This window comes from Camelus dromedarius, chromosome 15 (assembly GCF_036321535.1).
Source record: "Camelus dromedarius isolate mCamDro1 chromosome 15, mCamDro1.pat, whole genome shotgun sequence".
Classification (NCBI taxonomy): domain Eukaryota; kingdom Metazoa; phylum Chordata; class Mammalia; order Artiodactyla; family Camelidae; genus Camelus; species Camelus dromedarius.
The window spans coordinates 9,335,419-9,354,673 of NC_087450.1; the positions used below are offsets into that span (position 1 = coordinate 9,335,419).

Genomic DNA, 19,255 nt, shown 5'->3' on the forward strand with positions numbered 1-19,255 from the left:
GCTCTAGAAATGATTAGATTCCTAGGATTAAGCTACTTTCCCCAGAGGAGTTTATGTTTAGTTTGGCCAGGTTTCCAGGAGTGCTGTACTGACTTGGATCACCTTAACTTACATTTTTGTCTTGGAATTTTTGGGCCACTCACATGGTATACATTCTGCCCCCAAATCTGTGTGAGTACAGACTTATTATTTAGAATTATAAGTGAGGATTTTCCCCCCACTACACCCAGAAATAAGGATGAGGTGGGCTTATATCCTCACCGTTTCCCTCTGCAGGGCCCTTTTTCTGTCTGAAGTTCACTCTCTGGGGGGAGTTACTCTTTGAGTATCCAGGCTTTACTTTATGTGTATGGGGAATAGTTTTTCATGTCAACCTTCTCTGCTCAACCCCAGATTTTGTCTCCTGCCCCTGTTTATGGCCTTGTAAGCCCTGGTTTCAGGCCCCCAGGGGCTGGCTTCACAAATGCTGGTCTAGTTGTCACCTGTGTCTTGGGAATCATAATTTCATATCTTCTCTCGCTTCTGAGGATTTCCCTTCCTTTCCCACCAGTTCATCCAGACAACACAAATAAACAGGTGTGTGTGTGTGTGTGTGTGTGTGTGTGTGTGTGTGTGTGTGTGAGAAGCGTTGCATCCAGCGTTTATGGTTGCGCTGCATCAGGGGTGGTCTCTGTGATACTTAGTCCTCTGTGGTGCCAGGAATGGGAGCGTCCAATGTTTGCCTTACTTTCTCCTTCCTTCTCTCTTTCTTTCTTTTGCATTTGGATAATCAATTGTCCTGGCACTATTTGTTGAATAGTGTGTCCTTTCCACACTGATTAATAATGTAAATTTTGTCACACCAAAATTTAACGTGTATTCAATTGGAAACATAAAGAGGGAACCACAGCAGGACGGCAGGAGGGGCGTGCTCGCGGTATAATTGGGCCCCATTCCCCTGGGTGGGCGACCCACAAGCTGAAGAATAATTAAGTCGCAGAGGCCCTCCCACTCTCCCTTAGAGTGAGACCTCTAAGTCCCATGTCAGGCTCCCCAGCCTGGGGGTCTGGCACTGGGAGGAGTAGGAGACCCCGGGACATCTGGCTTTGAAGGCCAGTGGGGCTTAACCCCAGGAGCCCACAGAACTGGGGGAAAGAGTTCGTTCTCTTGGGAAGCATACACAGAATCTTGCATCCACTAGGTCCAAGGGCAGAGTCAGTGATTTTGAAGTGGGAGGAAAGGGGACAGGGCACAGCCATTGGAGGAATTACATAGCAATTGAGGACAGGACAAGATGGCAGAAGATTTGACTTCCAGTTGTCCTTGAGCCTCATGGTGCACCCACATGTGCTGTGACAGTTCCCAGGCTGACCATATAAGGTCAAAAAGTGGGTGGGGGCATTTCCTGAAAATCCTCGACCGTCCCCCAGAGTAGTTGGAATAATCCTCCTGCTCATTAGTATACGAAATAACCAAGCCCACAAAACCTAACAACTCCGCACCTCGTGGATGCTCACTCTCTCTCTCTCTCTTTCTCTCTTGCCTTCTGATGTGGCCCACACTCTGCCTATGGAGTGTGTATCTCCTAAGCTGTTTTCCCTTCTGAGTGAGATAGTCCACACCCAGCCTATGGAGTGTGTGTGTCTCTAAATAAACCTGCCTTCACTTTGCCATGCTTTGCTCTTGAATTCTGTCCTGCACGAGGCAAGAACCTATTCTCGCCCAACAATTTCATAGGAACCTGGGTCAGAACTGTTTGCTTGTTTTAGAAGTTCTCCTGAGGATGTAGGGGGTGGCTGTGGCTTATGCTGAGGACATAAAAGCTGGTGATGGACATTCCTGGAGTGTTCATCCACATGAGCTCTCCTGGTGGCTGACATCTTGATTGCATCATTGGCACCAAGACCTACCCCCACCCAACAGCCTGTAGGCTTAAGGGCTGGGAAGCCTCAGGCCAAACAACTTACTGGGTGGGAACACAGCCCCACCCATCAGCAGACCTCCCGTTCCACAAACACCTCTAGACAGCGCCCTACCCACCAGAGGTCCAGGACCAAGCTTCACCCAGCAGTGGGCAGGCACTGGCTCCTCCCGCCAGGAACCCTGCATAAGCCTCTAGTCCAGCCTCATCCACCAGGGGGAAGATATCAAAAGTAAGAAAATAACAACCCCAAAGCCTGTGGAAGGAATCCACAAACAGGCCAGACTACACTGGGACCAGCTGGACCCTGACCCTTGGGTGACAAGAGGGGAGTGTGCTGCTGGGACACATAGGACGTCTCCCAGAGGGCCACTTCTCCAAGGTCAAGAAATGTAACTAACCTACCTAAAAATACAAATAGAAAGACAGACAATATGAGGCAGCAGAGGAATATCTCCCAGGCAAAGGCACAAGATAAATTCCCAGAAGAAATAACTGATGAGGAGACAGGCAATTTATGCGAGAAAGAGTTTAAAGTAATGATGGCCAAGATGCTCAGAGAACTCAAGAGTACAGATGCACAGAGGGAAGTTCTTAGCAGAGTTGGAAAATATAAAGAACACCCAAACAGAGTTGAAGAATAAAATCACTGAATGTATAACACTCTAGAAGGAACCAAGAATAGACTAAATAAGGCAGAAGAATGGATCAGCGGGCTAGAAGACAGATTAGTGGAAATCACTACTGCAGAACAGAAAAAAGAATGAAAAGAAATGAGGCTAGTTTAAGAGAACTCTGGGACAGCATGAAGCACTCTAATATTTGCATTATAGGGGTCCCAGAAAGAGAAGAGAGAGAGAAAGGACCAGAGAAAAATTTTGGAGAGATAATAACCAAAAACTTCCCCAACCTTGGAAAGTAAACAGTCACCCAAGTCCAGGATGTGCAGAGAGTTCACACAGGATCAACCCAAAGAAGAACGCACCAAGGCACATAGTCATCAAACTGACAGAAATTCAAGATAAGGAGAAAATATCAAAATTATCATGAGAAAATCAACAAAGAACATACAAGGGAACTCTCATAAGGTTATCAGCTGAGTTTTTAGCAGACACTGTACTGGCCAGAAGGGAGTGGCACAATATATTTAAACTGATCAAAGGCAAAAACTTAACAACCAAGAATATTCTATCCAGCAAGGCTCTCATTCGAATTTGATGGAGAAATCACAGCATCACAGACAAACAAAAGCTAAAAGAATTCAGCACCACCAAAGCAGCTTGACAACAAATGTTAAAGGAACTTCTCTAGTCATCAAACCCTAAGAAAAGAGAACAAAAAGAAGAAAGAGAAAAAAATAGACCTATAAAAAAATTTCTTTGGCAGTTCATGGTTTTCTATGGTTCCATATAAATTTTGGAATTTTTTTTCTAGTTCTATGGAACATGTGAGTATTTTGACAAGGGTTGCATTGGATCTGTAGATTGCTTTGGGTAGTATGGCCATTTTGATTATGTTGATTCTTCCAATCCAAGAGCACAGGATATCTTTCCATTTCTTTGTATCATCTTCAATTTCCTTCACCAAAGTTTTACAGTTTTCAGAGTATAGGTTATGTTTATTTCTAGATATTTTGTTGTTTTTGATGCAATGGAAATGTTTATTTATGCAAGTTATAAAATTCTGGGTTTTAAAAAATTTTTATTTATTTTTTTGTAGGGGTAATTAGGTTTATTTATTTATTTTTGGAGGAGGTACTGGGGATTGAACCCAGGACCTCATGTATGCTAAGCATGCACTCTTCCACTTGAGCTATATCCTCCCCCCTAAAATTCTGGTTTTTGAAGTTAAAAAAAAAATGAATGAAGGGCTGCAAATGACAAAACACCCTTTTTTAATGGGTGAGCTGTATTCCATTACATATATACGCTACATCTTATTTATCCACTCATGTATTTATGTGCACTTAGGATGCTTCCATATCTTGGCGATTATAAATAATGTTGCTGTTAATAGTAGGGTGTATGTATCTTTTGAATTAATGTTTTTGTTTTTCTCGGACACATGCCCAGGAATGAAGTTGCTGGGCCATATGGTGGTTCTATTGTTACGTTTTTGAGAAACCTCCATATTGTTCTCCATGGTGGCTGCACCAATTTACATTCCCCCCAACAGTGTACAAAGGTTCCCTTGTCTCCACGTCCTTGCCGACATTTGTTATTGGTGCTCTTTTTGGTGATGGCCATTCTGACAGGTGTGAGATGATGTCTCACTGTGATTTTGATTTGCATTTCCCTGATATTAGTGATGCTGAACAATTTTTCATGTTCCTGTGGGCCATCTGCATTTCTTCTTTTGGAGAAATGTCTGTTCAGTTCTTCTGCTCATATTTTAAATGATTCGGTTGGTTCATTACTTACTTTTTAATTGAAGTGCAGTTGATTAAATATTTTGTATTAGTGTCTGGTGTGCAGCACGGATGGACTTGGAGGGCATTATGCTAAGTGAAATAAGTCAGACAGACAAAGACAAATACTGTAAAATATCACTTATATGTGGAATCTAAAAAATATACAACAAACTAGGGAATGTAACAGAAAAGAAAACAGACTCACAGATGTAGAGAAGGAACTAGTTCGTGGTTACCAGCGGGGAGAGGGGAGGGGGAGGGCCAGGATGGAGGTGGAGGATTAGGAGGTACAAAGTATCACGTACACAATGAGCCGCAAGGCCGTGTTGTACAGTGTAGGGAAAAGAGCCCATATTTTATAATCACTGTAAGTGGACTATAACCTTTAAAACATTGTGAATCTCTATATTGCATACCTGTAACATATCATACTGTACATCAACTATACTTCAATTAAAAATATATGACAAAATAAATACATAAACAAATTTTAAAAATGGTTAAAAATTTCACGTGTATGCATGTTTGTTTTAGGTTTAGATTTGTTCCTGTTCTAATGTCTGTTTCTCTGTCCCAACATCAACACCACATTGCCTTAATTACTGCAACTTTAGAATAAGCACAGCCACCCCTTCAACTATGTTTTTTTTTCTTCAGGAGTTCTTGAAACGTGGCTCATGTGACTGAGGAAATGAATTTTAAATTTTGTTTAATTTAAATTTAATTAAATTTAAGTAAAAGACATATACAATCCAGTTATTGGAAAACTTCTAAATATGTTTGAAATAAGTTGCACACATGAATCTAGTTTTTCAATTGTGAATTTTATGAAATCTAAATGAGACTGAATATTACCAATGAAAATTTACCATATGAATAGAAATAATGTGCCAAATACACACAGGATTTCAAATGACTTGGTACAAAAATGTAAAATAGTTAATTAATATATTTGTATTTATTATATTTTGAAATAACAATATTTTGAATATCTTGTTAAAATTAATTTTACTTGTTTCTTTTTACTTTTTAAAATTATGGCTGCCAGAAGATTTAAGATGATATTGTGCCTGGCTTATATGAAATTTAATGTTAATAATTATCTTCAAAAAATTTCTGAACAATTTAATAGCATATTTCTCAAAGACAATTTAAAAATTTACATTTCATTTCTTGGTCAGTCCTGGTATAGCTAATATAGATGCTTCCCTCCCTGAATCTGTCCTTCCCCACTCCTGGCTTTGTCACCTTTGATTTGCTTTCTGCCTTTATCCAATCCCCTCTGCAAGCCTCTCAGCCTGAAAACCATCTCCTTTCTCTGAGAAACAGTTTCCTTTCTTTACGGGGAGGTTTGCACCTCTTGGTTCCTGCCCATGTTCTAGAATGCCTAGCAGGTCCACTCAGATGAGCACAGACGTTCTCTTCTGCTCAGTATCACAGGTTGGGAGGATGGGCTCTCGTCATGCAAACTGGAGGTTTTGGGTCCTTGGGGTCTTGTTGCAGTTCCCCATCATAAAGGGCCTCAGGCTGGCACCTATGGAAAAACACATAAGACAAAGACGATATTAGTTTTCTTCGAAGACCATTCAGCCTAAACCATTTGTCTTCTATTTGCATGTCTAGTCCTTTAGACTCAGTGGGTCCATTTTCATGGTGCTGAAAAGGATTTGGGTCTTCCCTGTATCACTACCAAATTCTACTTGAGGCCTGGCATCTTCATATGAAAACTCAGCACATCTGTTAAAGGTTGTTAAAGCACTCAAGGATGCCCATTCTCAACATTTCTATTCAACATAGTACTGGAAGCCCCAGCCACAGCAATCGGAAAAGAAAAAGAAATAGAAGGGATCCAGACTGGAAGGGCAGAGGTAACACTGTCACTGTATGCAGATAACAGGATACCCTGTGTAGAAAACCCTAAAGACTCCACACAAAAACTGTTGGAACTAATAAACGAATTCAGCAAGGTAGCAGCATACAGGAGCAATACACAGAAGTCTGTTGCCTTTCTTTACACTAACAATGACATATCAGAAATAAAAAAAAATCCCATTTAAAATTGCATCTAAAAAAAAATACACAAAAAAACCCTAGGAATAAATCTAACCAAGGATGTGAAAGACCCATATGCTGAGAACTATAAAACACTGATAAAGGAAACTGAAGATGATACAAAGAATTGGAAAGATATCCCCTGCTTTTGGATTGGAAGAATTAATATTATTAAAATGATCATATTACACAAAGCTATCTACCGATTTAATGCAATCTTTATCAAGTTACCCATGACATTTTTCACAGAGCTAGAACAAATAATCCTAAAACTTATATGGAACCACAAAAGACCCAGAATTGCTAAAGCTGTACAAACATTGCTAAAAGAACAGAGCTGGAGACATAAACTTTCCTGACTTTAGACAATACTACAAAGCTACAGTAATCAAAACAGTATGTTTTGGCGTGCACACACACACACACACACACACACACACACACACACACACACAAAGACATATAGATGAATGGAACAGAATAGAGAGCCCAGAAATAAACCCACACACCTATGGTCACTTAATCTTCAACAAAGGGCGTGAGAATACACAATGGAGAAAAGACAGTCTCTTCAGCAAGTGGTGCTGGGAAAGCTGAACAGCCCCATGTAAACCAATGAAGTTAGAACACTCCCTCACACTATACAGAAAAATAAACTCAAAATGGCTTATAGACTTAAATATAAGACATGGCACTAAAAAAGCTCCTAGAAGAGAACATAGGCAAAGCATTCTTAGACACAAATTGTAGTGATAGTTTCACAGATCAGCCTCCCAAGGCAAAAGAAATCAAAGCCAAAATAAACAAATGGCACCTAATCAAACTTAAAAGCTTTTGCACTCAGAAGACAGCTCCAGCTCAAATTAAAAATATATACTTGAAAAAATTTCAAGGCAGATCAATAGGTACTGATATGGACAACCTCCAAGATGTATTGTCCATTGGAGATAAAAACAAGGTTCAGGACAATGTACACAGGAAGCTGTTTTTTGTATCTGGAATGCTTACATTTTCAGAGACTGACTCTGGAACCACAAACAAAAATACTGGCATCAGATTTCTTTGGGTAAGGGCCTTGGGGACGGGGTGAATGAGAAACGTACCTCTGTTTTTAAAAATGTGCTTATTCACAGTAATCAAAAGCTAGAAACCACCCAAAAGTCCATGAATGGTTGAATGGATAAACGAAATGTGGTCTATCCATACAATGGAATGTTGTTCAGCTTTGAACAGGAAATGATGACACCTGCTACAACGTGAATGAAGTTTTGAAGACATAAGCCAGACACAAAAGGACAAATAATGTATGATTCTATTCATATGAAGTACTTAGAATAAATAGTCAAATTCATACAGAAAGAAAGTGGAATGCTCGTTACCAGGGACTAGCATGGAGGAAGAAAAGGGAGTTAGCGTTTAGAGGTTGCAGAGTTTCAGGATGGACGGATGAGAACGTTCTGGAGATGGACAGTGATGATGGTTGTGCAATAATGTAAATGTACTAGGTGCCAATGAACTGTACACTTAAAAATGGTTCAAATGGTAAGTTTTATGTTCTGTATGTTTAATCACAATAAAAATATGTGTACACAGTGCCTTTAAATTTATTTTTTAAACCCTTTCTCTTTAATTGAAAGAGATGGAGGCCATTTCTACTTAAATTATAGATGCCTTTGATATGTGGCCCAGGTGAATCCTACAGATACACCTGCTCATACATGGAATGTCACATGTACATTGCAGCATTGTTTGCAATAGCAAAAGAGTAGAAATAAAGTATCCCACTTGAAAAGGCTGGTTAATTGTGTGTATCCATGCAGCAGAGTACCCCGCAGCTGAAAAACTGAATGAGGAAGATCTCTGTTTACTGATTTAGAAAGAGCTCCAGGATATATAGTTAAGTGAACGAATGTAAGATACAGCTGTACACAGTATGCTGCCTTTGGCATAAAAAATGGGAGGAGTCATAGGAAGAACACTCTTGGACATAAATCACAGCAATGTATTTTCTGAACTAGCTCCTAGAGTAATGGAAATAAAAGCCAAAATAAACAAATGGGATCTAATTGAAATTAAAAGCTTTTACACAGCTAAGGATACCATCAGCAAAACGAAAAGACAACCTACAGTATGGGAGAACATATTCGCAAATATTGTGCAAATGATGTGACCGACAAGGGCTAATTTCCAAAATATACAAACAGCTCATACACCTTAATATAAAAAAAAACCAAGTAACCCAATTAAAAAATGGTCAGATGACCTAAATAGACATTTCTCCAAAGAAAACACAGAGATGGCCAACAAGCACATGAAAAGATGCTGAACATCACTAATTGTTAGAGAAATGCAAATCAAAACTACAATGACATATCACCTCACACCAATCAGAATGGCCATAAGTCCACGAACGATAAATGCTGGAGAGGGTGTAGAGAAAAAGGAATCCTCCTACGCTGTTGGTGGGAATGTAAATTGGTGCAGCCACTATGGAGGACAGTATGGAGGTTCCTTAAAAACCTAAAAATAGACTTACCATATGATCCAGCAATCTCACTCCTGGGCATTTATCCAGAGTAAAATATAATTCAGAAAGACACATGCACCCCAGTGTTCACAACAGCACTATGTACAATAGCCAAGACATGGAACAGCCTAAATATCCATCAACAGATGACTAGATAAAGAAGATGTGGTGTATTTCTACAATGGAATACTACTCAGCCATAAAAACTGACAACATAATGCCATTTGCAGCAACATGGAAGTTCCTGGTTTCTGGAGAATGTCATTCTAAGTGAAGTAAGCCAGAAAGAGAAAGAAAAATACCATATGAGATCGCTCATATGTGGAATCTAAAAATAAAAAGCAAAGAAATTTTTTTTAAAAGAAAAAGAACAAAGAAGAAGAGATCTCAAACAACCCTACTTTAAAAAGAAAAAAGATTTTAAAAAAAGTAATCAGCTCAGTCTTTTGCTAGATTAGGAATTTGGAATTAACAGACACTATTATCTATTAAATATATAACCATACACTCCCAGGTCCTTGATAACCTAGTTCAACCTGAATCCTTTCTCTTTTTTCCTCTAAGCAACCCATGGAAGCCTCTGTAATTCTCATCTTATAAAATAATTCGTTTAAAGGCGGTTTGAAAGTTACTGGTTAAACCTGTCATTAGCCACCATGCCAGTTCTCTCTTCTTCTTTAATTTAAAAAGAAAATGATTATATGATTTGAAATCAAAGTTACATAAAATAACCACAATGCAAACAGTAACAAAATTTGAAAGCCAGTGCTTTACTCTAACATGAAAAGATCAAGAAATGTGCTTTCTAGATTACTTTCATCGCTCTCATTCACCAATAACCCTGTAAGACTAGAGAATGTAGCTGTGAGAGAGCTTCCAAAAGTCTCCCCAGCACCTCGGCAACTACCAGGGAATAACTCAGGCCTTCATGAGCCTTATTTGAAGTATCTAGACGCCATCTGTGCATCTTCCTTGCTCAGAAATTCTCCCATTTCTTGAACTCCAAGGTAAGATGTCTGATTCATGTGAGATCCCTGTCATTTTAACATCACCAGTCATTTCCCCTTAATGTTCAAAATTAACAATCAAATAGTACTTGTACTCATCGTTTCATCTACATTTTGAGACAAAAATCTTCAAAAGGCAGGTCATCAAAGGGCAATAATTGAAACTTGTCAAAACTACACTTTCCCTTAGAGCAAGTTTCGTCACTAGGGTCCCCTGCGTCCCCCACCTGGACAGGCAGAGTGTGGGAGTGGCCCACGACCGCAGGGCTCCCGTGCCTTCCTGCTTTGACGCGTACCCAGAGGGCTCTCTGCTAGGCTTCCACATTCAGGCGACACGTTTTCACACAGGCTAGATTTTCTTAACACACCAAACTACTGTGCCTTCTGCTGACCCACTTATTTTTCCAACAGAAATGATCATAATACAAAATACTGTAATCACTGTATTCTAAGTGTGAATCCTATTAAATTTCCAATCATCAGATCACATTAATCTTCATGTACTTCTAAGGTCATATTCTCTTCTCCCCCAAACTGAGTGACATAGAGACACCCAAGGACAAAGTATTAGGCAAACTCAAAAAAAAAGTGTATTTCTTAACACCCAGTAAGGGATCCTTGCTTTTATTTAGAGAATACATGGTTTCATGTATGTTCAAAACATCTAGTCCTAACACACAGTCCCCAGAGAGACTGTCGTCAGATCAAGACCAGCGTAATGAATAGTAACTGCCCCACTGGCTACTATCAGACAGCTTCAAGGGTCAGTTCTGCCTGGCAGGGGGCGTGGAGCAGCGCCCTTGGCCAGGCCTAGTAGCCGGTTCTTGGCAGGACCTGAGAAATGAGACAACTAGGGTACAGTGACATCGAATGTGAACACAATAATCGAATTCATGATCCTAGCCAAGTGAGTTTTAGACAGTAATGTCACTACTAGCACAAATACTGAGGAAGGGTACGTGCTGCACTTCACAGGACTAAGACCTACCGAAGAAAGTGTAACTTAATACACCTGCTCAGAAATCAGATTCGAGATCTTCATAAAGTTTTCAAGTTCGAAAGCTTCAGGAAACTTGTCGAAAGAAAACCTTTGCAAAATCACCAACTGCCATGTATTTCATTAAGATTTACACTGACGTCCTGAGTTAAGAACAAGTCTAATCGAGTGTGACGAGACCTGCAACGTCACAGCAATGAGCAGACTATGAAGAACTCTGCAGTAGGGTTCTTCATGCAGCAACGGCCAGCTAAGGCGATGAAAGAAGTTTCCAGACTGTCAGACGTATGACTGATACACACCTGTTTGGGTACAATTTATCTTTTCTGATTTGGAATTTTCTTTGCAATTAGTCTCTTCTTTAGGAGTCAAAGGTGCATTAATTTCTTCCTCATCTTCAAAATCAGAAAATGTAATTTTCTGAAGAAAATAGTTTTAAAAAATACAAGGACTGTCAAATAGTGTCAAGTCAAATTCCAGGAAAAGATTGTTGACATCCAAAATAAGTCTGCAGAAAAGTGATTTAGTTAAACATAAAGATACTTCTAAGAACATACTTTTGGGGGCAAAGATTTAATGAGAATACAATTCATAAGATTTAGGTTTATTTTGTGTCTGGTACTTTCAAATAGTTATGAGCTTTATATCTTTTAATATTTTGCATTAACCAACTACAAATTCCTAGTGTTATTTAAAAGATTTCATATCTTTAAAAGACACTTTAATTACTTGATTTTTAAAGACAAAAATCTCATACTGCTTACTTACAAAAGGCAGCACTTTGTGAAATCCAGACACTCAAACAAAAGGTTGGATTTTGCTTATTTTTTTAAGTTGATTTTTTGGGGTCTTTATAGGTGTCTCTACTGTAACCCGTGAGCAGTGCTCATGAAAAGTTGGTCTCTGACCCCTCTCTCAGGTGAATACGAGCCTTAAATGACCTCTACTGTTCCCCATTCCCAGGCACTTCTCAGCTCAAGTCCCAGCTTGCATCTCGATGGCTTTGCAGCAGAAGGAAAAGCTGTGTCTGTGTCAACATGATGCCATCAGACTACTTGTGGTGAGAGTGGGCAGGGACTATCCGGCCAGGACCTCTTCGTCCATTTTTAATTTGTTGTTTATAGCCCTTCAATCAAAGGATTGACTGAGACTGAAGTGGGCTGTGGGCTGTAGATGAGGAACGGCCTTTTCAGAGTGAAACTGATCATGCTAGAAATAAACATAATCTTACTTGTATCTCAAAAAGTAGATCACATTCAGAGACAGGATGGCCTGATGGGAGAAAGACTGCAGGAGGTACTAGAGAGTCTGCATCTGGAATGACTGTCCTTCAGTCTTCTCTTAGAATGGAGGGGACAACTTGAGTGTAATTAGCAAAGAAAGTCTGCAAATGAGTAAGTTAAATACAGATGCTTTCTGTGAGACCTACTTAACAGAACATCCCCACTTTAGTTCACAGGGAATACAAGGGCGGAACAGCACGGGCACTGTGACTTAGGCGGGTAAGCTAGGGTAGCTGGTTAAGTATGTCAATGTCTATATTCTGAGGCTGAGAAGCTCACCTCCTTTCTCTTCCATATGTGGAAGAACCCTGCCTGGGGTTTTCTGAGTATCAACAGACATAATTAAATTCAAAACAGTTACTGAGAAATTACTTTGCATTAGACAAATTCTAGGCTCTAGGACCAATGTCAAATGATTAAGATTCTAATAGTCCAGGTGAGACTCATTGAATTTTAAGAACCTCAGCGATTAGTTTTGCTTAAGTAAAGATGATAAACAAGGAGAGAGGAGACATGGGAGGGTATGACCATAAACTCAGACAACTACTTAGGGTTTGGGAACTAACTGAAGTCAATGGAAGGGGAGGTAGTGTTTGTGTCACTACAAAGAAGCAGTGTAAGAACAGCTCTGGTGGGACAGCAAAATGCTTAGGAGCCTAACCAGGGGCCAGAAGGCTTGGATTCAATTCCTGGTTCTATCACTGTCAGCTATAGAACCGTCAGCAGGTCACAAACCCTCTTTGCCTCGTTTTTCCCATCTGTAAAGTGGGGATGATTGTAGTATATGTTTCAGAGGGTTGCTGATTATGTTTAGTAATAATAATTATCTTTGTTAGTATTATTATTGCATGTGTTACACTTATTCTGAACCAAAAGTTAATAAAGCCAAATACTACTTCTGATTAAGAAAAGTGAAGTGTTAATCTAATATACACTTTTTAAAACTATATTTTGCTAGTTGCACTTAGTAACTGAACAGTCTACAGGCAAACACTGTATGTCCACTGTATGAACCCCCTCTGCAGGAATCTGTCATAAATAAGCTAGGTTTGAAGCAAGAAAATGTCATTGGTCGCCACACAGAGAAATGAGATAGACAAGAAACAGAAGGAAGGAAAGCAGCGGGTCAGAGAGTCAGAAAGGGATATGAAGGCAAGCTGTGTTCACATGAAAAGTGAAACAAAAAAATCCAGTTAAGAAACTGGTTCTCGTATGAGAAACAGAGATAATAATACCCAGCTCTTAACACTGGAAAATAGTAAGAGTGTTAATTTTTATTGTTCTGATCTTTTTGACAGGAAGCTGTCACCCATTCAAGGTACTATGTCTACTATTATATTCTATACCCTTGCAACTTTGAAAATGTTACTTGCATAAATAGTAAATAACTAAATAATACTCAATGTAAAAGATCTAAAAGATACACTTGGAAACATTTTCATTCTCTGTTGGAAAATCTGGCTGAAAGTTTTAACTATGATGTAATCCAGAGGACTTTCTCCTCTGCCATCTTGAATTTCAAGGACTTTGTAAATGATGAGTCGACGGGACAAAATATATGAAACAACTGTTCTCAGACACTGGACAACCAGCAGCACAAAAATGTGATTCCTAAGCAAAGATAAACCAGTGAGCTGAGTACCTGAAGGTATGCATACTCTGGAGCGCTGAGCAGGGAGGGGGAGATTAGGACAGCCTCACGTGTTAAGGAGACAGAGATAAGAGTACAGAAAAGATAAGGTGATGAGAATCCACAGGGCAGCAATAAAGAGAGGAGGCACCTATGTAGAAACAGAGCACTAGAAATCCGCTTGGGGTCCCCTTGAGTCTTTCCTGAAAACTAAGTCATTTATACGCAGGTTGAGCAAAGAACGTCTGAAAAGCTGCTGGCTGGACAATTCCCAGAGTTCACACGGGTAAGGAGACTCTGAAGCTCTAACCAACTTCAGTGGAAAAAAAATTCTTGTTGTTCAGCAGAGGCATTCAGTAGAAACCTCTGAGAAGCTATGCGTTGGAAGCAGTGTCAAGTTCTACTAGAATAAAAACTACTCTAGACTTCCCATAACAAAGCATAAGAAGAGCCTTGAAAGGATCAAGCCACCTGCCAGCACAAAGCTCAACACTCTTTAAAAGAAGGAAATAAAATCTAGACACTCAACAATGTAAAAATCTACAATACATACAACACACAATTTAAAAAATCACCAGAATTACAAGGAGGAAAAAGTGACCACAATTAGGAGAAGAAGCAGTCAATAGAAAGAGACCCAGAAATGAACGAATACTGGGATCAGCAGAATGTGCACAACGTTGAAGACCTGAAAAAAAAACAAACAAAAAAGAACATGAGCAAACATACTAAAGAGATGGGAAAAAACATCCAAAAGAACTTCCATAGAGAAAGAAAAAATAATCATTCAATGAATTAACAAAAAATTAAAGAAAAAAAATCAGTGAACTTGAAGACATAGCAATAAAAACTGAAGCAAAGAGGAAAAAATGCTTTAAAAAAATGAAAGTCTTAGTGACCTGAGGGACAAAATGTAACTTTCTAATATACTTGTAGTTAGGATCAGAAAGCAAATGATACTTGAAGAATTAATGGCAAAAACATTTTTCATTCTGATGGAAACTATAAATTCACAGATCAATTGATGCTCAACCACCTCCAAACAGGATAAATGCAAGAAAAGCACACCAAGATACATCATAATCAAACTGTCACAAAATTGGCATAAGGAGAAAATTTTCAAAACAGTGGGGTAAAAAGACGCAATATGTACAAAACCACAATAATAGGAATTACCACTGACTTCTCATGAGAAATAATGTTAGGGGACAAGAGAAGGAGATAATTAAGTTGCTCAAAGAAAAAAAAACTACCTAATATTTTAAATCAAGCAAAAATGTTCTTCAAAAACAGAGCCAAAATATGTTTTCAGACAAATGAACACTGAGAAAATTTATTCCTAGTAGACCCGCACTATAAGAAATCTTGTTAAAGGAGGTTCTTCATGCTGAAGAAAAATACTAGATAGAAACTTAAAGTAATACTAGATAGCCACTATTTTAAAGATGCTAAGAGAATAGATCTTAAAAGTTCTCATAACAAGAAAAAATAATTTTCTTGTAATTACGTAAGGTGACAGATGTTAACTAGACTTATTGGGGTGATCATTTCACAATGTATAGAGATATTAAATCACTATATTGTACACCTGAAACTAATACAATGCTATATAAACCAACTATATCTTATTTTAAAAAGTAAAACAAGAAAGAAATTCAAATCTACATGAAGGAATGCAAGTCATTGGGAATGGTAAATATGTGGATAAATATAAATTTTTATATAAGCATAAACTTTTAATCTTCCTTAAAAGTAAAAAAAAAAATGGTAACAGACTGTTAAAAACAACAACAACAACAACAACAATAATAATACATCATGGGGTTTCTAAGATATATAGAAAAATGTATGCCAAAAATAGCAAAAAGATTGGAGGTAGTTGATGGTTGTTAAGACTCATATAAAGTGGTATAGTGTTATTTGAAATTAGACTCTAACAAGATAAAGATGCATATTGTGAATCAAAGGACAACTAAGAGAAAACACAGCAGAGAAGTGCAACTGACAGGCCAAGACGAGGGCTAAGACGGAATGCTATAAATACAAATCCAAAAAAATACAGGACAAAAGGAATAACAAAAAAAGATGGAAAGATAAAAATTAATGGCAAAACAGGAAATAACCATACCAGTGAGTATATTTTTGCAAAGGGTACAAACATCTCAATGGAAAGTCAGAGATTGTCAGATTGGATATAAAAGCAAAACTCAGCTATATGCTATCTACAAGAAAACCAATTTAAATATAAAAACAGACACATTAAAAGTTGGAAGATGGAAAAAGATACCCCTCCCTAACCATGCTTTGGAGATAGTTGTCCTGGCTTTACAGATTCCCCTGGTCCAAGCATAAAAATCCCTTTTCTGTCTTCTCCATGGGTCTATTACCCACTCCCAATAAATGAGGCAGCAGTGCACTTACAATTCCTTAGTAGTTCAGCCTGTAACATAGGCAACTCACCCTACCTGTTCAAGCTCTTTCCAAAGTAATACAATTTTCCTTTTAAGTATTTTTCTCTTATCAATGTCCTTACTGAAAGCTATATTATCTTTTCAAATACTTTAAATTTTAAACCCAGTGAAATTACCTGCCAGTTCTTAGTGTTTTAATTCATTCTCTTGTTTATCTTCAGTTAGTTCCATGTTAGCTTGATTACTAAAACAAATTTACTTAACTGAGCATTGCATGTTAACAGTACATTTCCGTGCAATCCTTTGTGGAAATTTAAAAAACGTCTCTAACAATACAAATGTCCTCCCAAGCACTCCTGTCAAAAGCTAAATATTTGGAAGCTATGAGGAAACTGTTTTGAAAATAAAGCAGTAGATGCCCAGACTCAGTGACGCTCTCCTGTCAAGCAGCCCACCACACAGATGGACAGCCACCACGGACCTCGTGAACCTTGCGGGGGCATGGGAAACCCAGGCAAAAAACCGTGACATTCTGGTACTTCTTTTGTGGTAAGAAATAAAATCCTTTTGCTTCTGCCCCAGAAATCTTGCATCTACTGTCAGCAGCCACAAAACTGGCAGGCTGACTTGTTGGCTTGGAAGAAGAGTAAAAACCTCAGACCCCACACAGTTCATGACAGTCATTGCTTTGTCCACCGTGTAAAAAATCTACGCGTCGTGAGAACAGGCACTCTCATAACCGGAGGCTGTGAGTCTCCTGCCACTTTGTCTAATTATAGTTTGGTGTTCTTAAAGGTGTTCTTAAAATCTTAAACTGTAATCTGACTTCCATTTATATTTTAAAAAATTAAATGAAAAACTGAAACTGAGGAAATTAAAGAGATCAGGTTTCACCAAAGTCTTGAGAATGCCAAAGGTCTACGGCACTTTCAGAGCACCAGCTCAGTCAACCAGCAGGATTCCCAAGACAGATGAGGTCTCTTGATCAGCGTCAGGGCCGACCACACACAAAGGCAGGACACAAGCCCAGTCAGTCTTCACTGCCTGGTTCCTCCTTCCCTTTCTGGTCCGATCTCCCCTGAGTTTACAAGAGCTACCTGGGTTCTCTTATCTACCTTATATGTGGAAAATCACTTAATAAATTACTTTCCTAGTTAGGTCTTTTTGGCAAAGTGCTATTAGATTAAATAGTATCTCAGGCATGAAATTTCAGATATTTGGAGGCTCTCAAATACAAATACAAATCAACATGTTCCATATGTATATATGTATACGTATATATGTGTATGTATACACACACACACACACACGAAACTCCAACCAAAATAATGAACAGAGAGAGTTAAAAATAAGATTTAATTTTTGCCTGTTAAAATATCAACACATTTAAGTCCATGCACAGACCAGCCTTTGAAAAATACAGAAAGACACAAAAATCATTTAATGATTAGTGTATATTATACTTATATTACGCACGTATTCCTTATTTAATCTTGAATAATCCGTGGAAGATATTAAGCCTTTCTCAAAAAATTGCTCCTTTTCCTCTTGTTCTTCTACTGCATCCAATCCTAATCCAAGAACACCGTGATTGAGCTCAGAAACTACTATATCTAAACGAAAAGCACAAATATATTTTATTAACATACAGAATTTTGATAAAATTAATTTAACGATACATCTATTGACATTATATAAAAAAACTTGAAAAAATTTAAAACATATTTTACTCTTACCCACCAAGTATAGTTTTACATTCACAACATGTAAAGATATAAGGCTTCTCCAGAGGTGTAATTTTAAACCTTCTAGGAAGATATTAATTCTGTCTACATACCTCAGTAAAGGAGGCTCCACAATAGTTATAAATTAATTTTTCTAAAAATTCTAATTATAAGCATAGTAACCTGTCAACTCATGGCCCTCACATTTCTTACCAGTGGGTTCTAAGCTGTCAATCCTTAAGACAGAAGTTCCACTGCCCTTAAGAAACTGAATCCCTTCAGACTCCTCTTCTATTTCCATAATAGTCTTCTTTGTTTTCAAATAGCTCACATTTGTTCCAAGCAGTCCTAGGGATGGGATTTAATATAGTTGGATATTTATATTAAGAAAACTGTTTTGACTATTATGCATGGGCGGGGGCGGCGACACCGACAGTGGGAAATGGGAGCAAATCCCCGCTCTAGCATGGGGCAGCCCCAATCCTGCCGTCGCCTGAGCACACCCCGACTGCCTCCCAGGAGCAGGCTGACAGAGAGAAATTCTTTCCAGGAAGCTGGGGCAGCAGAGGCTGCCCCCAAGCCAGGCAGCGGGGGAGATGGGAGCAAGTCAACTGGCTCTCCCAGGGCAGCCCGCCGCCTGCTGTCCATCCCGGGGCGGGGCTGCCCCCTCCCTCCCGGCAGCACCATCAAGCACCCAAGGCCCACTGGCGAGAGGTTTGCAGCCCGGGACCACCCTGACCCATGGGCTCAGAAGAGGCACTGGGCACGGGGAGAGGGGTGGGGGCGTGGGGGTGGGGCCGGACACCCAGGCAGGAATTGGAACGGCCTGCAGCCCCCGCCCGCCCGGGCCGGGAACCTGGGACACAGGGCTGTGTGCCCCCACTCTGCCCAGTATCCCTGTCTGGCGGCTGTCGCCGAGGTGATCGGAACCCGGACCGCCCCGCTCCCGCGAGGTGAGGGGTGAGGGGGTCCGCTGGGGTATGGGTGCACTCCGGGTGTGGGGGATGCCGCGGTGAGGGGTCGCTGGGAATGGAAGTGACTGGGCTGAGGGTTGGGGGCTAATTCCTGGGTGAAGGGTGAGGGGACTACTTCTGGATGGTGGGGGGACCTGGGGTGACGCAGGAGAGGTCCGCTTGGTTTGTGGGGGCTGTAGCTTAGGACGTAGCAGGGCGCAGACGGGGGCGAGGACTTAGGGGTGAGGAGAAGGAGCCTTGTCTTGAGGGTCCGATCAGTCCGGGACCGGGCCTGGCAGGGGGTGGGGAGGCAGTGACTGCGTTAGGGTGGGCGAGCAGGGGGAGTGGGGCTGGGGAATGT

At 39.8% G+C, this 19,255-nt stretch overlaps 1 long non-coding RNA gene across 1 annotated transcript; it reads right to left on the reverse strand.

Moving 5' to 3' along the window:
* Positions 1 to 5,355: 5,355 nt before the first annotated feature.
* On the reverse strand, positions 5,356 to 18,290 carry LOC116157524 (uncharacterized). The gene is made up of 3 exons (XR_004141654.2): positions 18,155 to 18,290; positions 17,694 to 17,830; positions 5,356 to 5,844 (listed from the first exon to the last, which is right to left on the reverse strand). It is a non-coding gene; the product is annotated as an uncharacterized LOC116157524 (long non-coding RNA).
* Positions 18,291 to 19,255: the final 965 nt, after the last annotated feature.